General features: G+C 46.7%; 1 non-coding gene across 1 annotated transcript; it reads right to left on the reverse strand.

Moving 5' to 3' along the window:
* Nucleotides 1–5,563: 5,563 nt before the first annotated feature.
* On the reverse strand, nt 5,564–5,682 carry LOC138360273 (5S ribosomal RNA). The gene has a single exon (XR_011226257.1). It is a non-coding gene; the product is annotated as a 5S ribosomal RNA (ribosomal RNA).

The following is a 5,682-nucleotide window of genomic DNA, read 5'->3' on the forward strand; positions in this document are numbered from 1 at the left end:
GAATCCGTAGAGGGTACGACCCTGGCGCTTCAGAGCGTACACCACGTCCATAGCAGTGACGGTCTTCCTCTTGGCGTGTTCCGTGTAGGTTACAGCATCACGGATGACGTTCTCGAGGAACACCTTCAGGACGCCACGGGTCTCTTCGTAGATGAGACCCGAAATACGCTTCACGCCGCCACGACGAGCTAAGCGACGAATAGCGGGCTTGGTGATGCCCTGGATGTTGTCACGTAGCACCTTACGATGACGCTTGGCGCCACCCTTTCCGAGTCCCTTGCCTCCCTTGCCGCGTCCAGTCATGGTGTTGAAGTTGTGTGAATCGAATTGACGAATGCCCGCACGATTTCCCGACTATATCCCATCAAGCGGACGTACTAGTAGCATTGCAACTCCTGCCTGCCCTTACTTTACGCTTGTGGTCGAGTAGACACGGCTTTCTCACAACGCTTTCAAAACTGCAGTTGCCTACTCGTCTGTTTCACGTCCCTGTGAAATGACTTTTGCACAAATCCAAAAAATAGAGCAAAATCAGCGATAATAGTGATTGAGGTGAGCCGCCTGTTGGCTGCAGCCAGAGGAAGGAGGGGAGGGGCAACGGGGTGACGTAGGCGAGTCGAGCAGCCAATGGCGCTCGAGCAAGCGCCTCGAGACGGCGTATATAAGCAAAAATTTTTCGGCGCCGGCCATCACAAACCACAGTTGTTCACCATGGCTCGCACCAAGCAGACTGCTCGCAAGTCCACGGGAGGCAAGGCTCCTCGTAAGCAGCTGGCCACCAAGGCAGCACGCAAGTCTGCTCCTGCCACAGGGGGTGTGAAGAAGCCTCACCGTTACAGGCCCGGAACGGTCGCCCTGCGTGAGATCCGTCGTTACCAGAAGAGCACCGAGTTGCTCATCAGGAAACTTCCCTTCCAGCGTCTGGTGCGCGAGATTGCCCAGGACTTCAAGACCGATCTTCGCTTCCAGTCGTCTGCCGTCATGGCTTTACAGGAGGCATCCGAGGCTTACCTGGTCGGTCTCTTCGAGGACACTAACCTCTGTGCCATCCACGCCAAGCGTGTCACCATCATGCCAAAGGACATTCAGCTTGCTCGCCGTATCCGTGGAGAGCGTGCATAAGCTAAATCGACCACCCTAGTATACACCAAACTCGGCCCTTCTCAGGGCCAAAATATCCTTCTAAGGAGATTTCAGACATTCCTAGCATCAGTCATATGAATTAACCTTCATCTACACATATAATAAATAAATAAATAAATAACAAATACACTAATTTAGGTGTCATACATACACGTGATATCAATAAATCAAGTCATTTGTAGTACAACCTGTTCTCTTACAAACAAAACGCCGTCGCTTTTCGCTCTTATGCACTGTCAAGGATCACCCACCCCCCCCCCCCCCCCCCCCAAAATAAAAATTGTCATACTGTACTAGAAATAAAAGCAGCTTGTATAAGTGACATACTGTCCAGTCCTGTTTTATTCTGTTTTCGGTCCTCTGGCTTAATCTGTTAAGTTAGGAGATGACATTTTAAATTAACCGTTTTCTTGACATTTTCAAACCTAAGAGGGTGGCCTGCATAGTAATCCTAATGTGGAACATAACAATGAATCTCTAATCTCTAGAAAAAAAAAAGATACCGAGTGCTTATATGTGTTGAGAGAGAGAGAGAGAGAGAGAGAGAGAGAGAGAGAGAGAGGAGAGAGAGAGAGAGAGAGAGAGAGAGAGAGAGAGAGAAGAGAGAGAGACACAGACAGACAGACAGACAGACAAGACAGAGACAGACAAGACAGAGACAGACAGACAGACAGACAGACAGAGACTGAGAGAGAGAAACACACACAGACAGTTTCATAAATATTCTCATTTTATAGCTATTTGCTTTCAGTGACAGAGGTTTTTGTTATAATAGTATTGGTGTCTAACACTCACAATCTCTTTAGAAATTAAAGTGTGGCTCCAATGGAGCCGAGTTTGTTGGTTTGAGGCCAAGCCACCACCACAGGGCAGTAAGTAAGCCGTTTACTTGGAGGAGGTGTACTTGGTGACGGCCTTAGTGCCCTCAGAGACGGCGTGCTTGGCCAGTTCTCCGGGCAACAGGAGCCTTACAGCCGTCTGGATCTCCCGACTGGTAATGGTGGAACGCTTGTTGTAGTGGGCCAGGCGAGAAGCCTCGGCGGCGATGCGCTCGAAGATGTCGTTCACGAACGAGTTCATGATCGACATGGCTTTGGAAGAGATACCAGTGTCGGGGTGGACCTGCTTCAGCACTTTGTAGATGTAGATGCTGTAGCTCTCCTTCCTCCTGCGCTTCTTTTTCTTATCGCCCTTGGCAATGGCCTTCTGGGCCTTTCCGGCCTTCTTGGCAGCCTTTCCAGATGCCTTGGGTGGCATGATGATGCTCGTGCTGGCTGGCGTTGCGATACAATAATGAACTTTTGCGCGAGGCGAGCTTTCCTTTTATATCCCGCTCGCGACTCAGCTCAGAGCGGGTCGCGTGGCGGAGCGCGCTGATTGGTCAGTGGCGGGCTCCCTTGATCCTGAGCGGGGTATATAACACGAAGCTCGATCTGCGGGGCGGCATAAAACACCACAAACCCACAACAGCAGCAGCAATGTCAGGACGCGGCAAGGGAGGCAAAGTGAAGGGCAAGTCAAAGTCTCGCTCCAGCAGGGCCGGACTTCAGTTCCCCGTGGGCAGAATTCACCGTCTGCTGCGTAAGGGCAACTACGCCGAACGCGTCGGTGCTGGCGCTCCTGTCTACCTGGCAGCCGTCATGGAATACCTCGCTGCCGAAGTTCTGGAGCTCGCCGGTAATGCCGCACGTGACAACAAGAAGACCCGTATCATCCCACGTCACTTGCAGTTGGCCATCCGCAACGACGAAGAACTCAACAAACTTCTGTCTGGCGTAACCATTGCACAGGGAGGTGTTCTTCCAAACATTCAGGCAGTTCTTTTGCCAAAGAAGACAGAGAAGAAGTAAGCACTTCTGCCACCCACCACGACAAATACCATAACCAGGCTCCATCCGGAGCCACACACACTTTAATAGAGAGATTCAAGTAGACAATCAACTTTCAAACATTAATAATAACATTTATATTGATTTCATTTGGAATGTGTACATAACAAACAAACAAAACAAAATTATAGGGGATATTCAGCATCACTTGGAATATTAACCAATCATATAAATCCAATATATATTTTATATTTTACTTTAAGCGAGGAATTCATATTATATTAATTTTTAATCATACAAATGAACAAAAGCAATTCTTCACTAGACGTAATGAATGAATAAATGATCAAGGTTTTAATGTGTTTCATGAATATATATATATATATATATATATATATATATATATATATATATATATATATATATATATATATATATATATATATATATATATATATATAATATAATATAATATAATATATTATAATACTTGTGAACCAGAATATGTTTGAGCAGCAGCGATCGTGCCTGCCATTGGCCGAAGTGCAACAATTCAAATAATTTAAAGGGCCTGCTCGGGTATATAAGAGAGCTGGGAGACTGGGGCCGGTGGTGGGTGATGGGTGATGAGTGATGGTGTGGTGTGGTATGGTGTTGTTAAGAGTTGATTTACGGCCAGCCAGCCAGCTGCAGCCAAGGCAGGGCAGGGCAGGGCAAGGCAAGGCAAGGCAAGGCAAGGCAAGGCAAGGCAAGGCAATAACAGGACAGGACAGGCAAGGCAAGGCAAGGCAAGGCAAGGCAAGCAGGCGGGCGGGCGGGCGGGCGGGCGGGCGGGCGGGCAGGCAGGCAGGCAGGCCAGCAGCCAGCCAGCCACCAGCCAGCCAGCCAGCCAGCCAGCCACCAGCCAGCCAGCCAGCCAGCCAGCCAGCCAGCCAGCCAGCCAGCAGGCAGGCAGGCAGGGCAGGCAGGCAGGCAGCAGCCAGCCAGCCACCAGCCAGCCAGCCAGCCAGCCAGCCAGCCACTCCCACTTTGTATTTATATGCATTCAATTTATATTCAAACATTATATATGTTAAGGGCCTAGTTTTAGTGTTTATTTTAAAAATGACAAACATCGAGTCGTTTTACCAGTCCTTTAGCGTTAACGGTGATGCATTTTAAAACTGAACAGAAATCACCTTTTCTGGATATATCAAATATCGAATCCGCTTAATGTGCCTACAATTCAATCATTCAAAAAATACATAATTTACATCATGCCTTTTCATAGAACAGACAATAAGATTTGAGACAATAAGAACTTTACTTTTATAACTAAAGTTGCACAATTATACCAACTCTATGGTGGCTGGGTGGTAAGGTGTGTGGCTGGTATTTTGGAAGTCGCGAGTTCAAACGACCCAATGGGAATAATACTTTTTTTTTTTTGCCATACAATCTTCCTAATACTATTATGTAGGTTTGTGTGTGTGTTTTTTTATTCATTCTTTGGTTTTATAGATGACATACATATTGACTCCTTTTACCGGTCCTTAATTAGGCTCTGGGGAAGCAATGGTGGTGGTGGTGGTGGTGGTGCATTTAAAACTAAACCAAAAATCACCAGTTCTGGACGCGTCAAATATCATATCCGCTTAATGTGTCTACAACCTAATTACTTAAAACTACACTATTTAATTCATTCATATCATGTGCATATTGGTCATTATGCTCATACAACCGACATCAAAATTTATTTTCATTATTAGAATCATACATTTCATCAAGTAATACAGATACAAAGAGATTTTCTTTCTGAGAAGACCGTTAGTATTGGCTTGCAGGCAGGCAGGCAGGCAGGCAGGCATTTGAGGGTTATTATTTCGCCTGTTGATTGGGGGGAGGGTTGATGTGTTAGGGGGTTTTCGGTTAGATGTGGTGGTGGTGATTGGTGGTGATTGGTGGTGATTGGTGGTGATTGGTGGTGATTGGTGGTGGTGGTGGTGGTGGTAGTAGGTGGGAGTTGGGGGGGGGGGGGGGGGGGGGGGGGGGGGGGGGGGGGGGGGGGGGGGGGGGGGGGGGGGGGGGGGGGGGGAGGGAAGGGAGGGGAATGATGGTCTGTGGATTCGTTCTCCGTACCCTTTACATATAAGCAAAAATATGCCTTCTTGTGGGTATAGAAACATTAACACAAATTATATCAGTAACTGATATTGTAGCCTTTTAAACAGAAAAGATTTGTACATACAAATACTTTTTAATTATCATTTATTTGTGGAAATGGCATTTACGTCATTAAATTGATACCTCAGCATCAAGCTTGTGTCCTGCAGCAGTGGTCCAGTGGTAAAGTGTATATAAGTGATGCGTATTCTTGGAGTTGCGAGTTCAAACCCGGATTAAGCTATATATATACAACATGTTTTGTTTTGGTTGTTTGTTTTGTATAAAGCCTCACACAATATCTATATGAAGCGAGTTTGTTTTAAACATGACATACATATTAATTCATTTTACCAGGCCTTATTCCACACAACTCCGTGAATTTCCCGTGGAGCCAGCCATTCAAACAAAAAAAGAAACAAACAACAAAACAAAACAAAAAACATTATTGCCAACAGCATTTGGTGTTCCCAGGCGGTCACCCATCCAAGTACTAACCAAACCCAACGTTGCTTAACTTCGCTGATCGGACGAGAAGCGGTGTTCTCAACGTGGTATGGCCGTTGGC

The sequence above is a fragment of the Procambarus clarkii genome, unplaced genomic scaffold (genome assembly GCF_040958095.1).
Source record: "Procambarus clarkii isolate CNS0578487 unplaced genomic scaffold, FALCON_Pclarkii_2.0 HiC_scaffold_104, whole genome shotgun sequence".
NCBI lineage: Eukaryota > Metazoa > Arthropoda > Malacostraca > Decapoda > Cambaridae > Procambarus > Procambarus clarkii.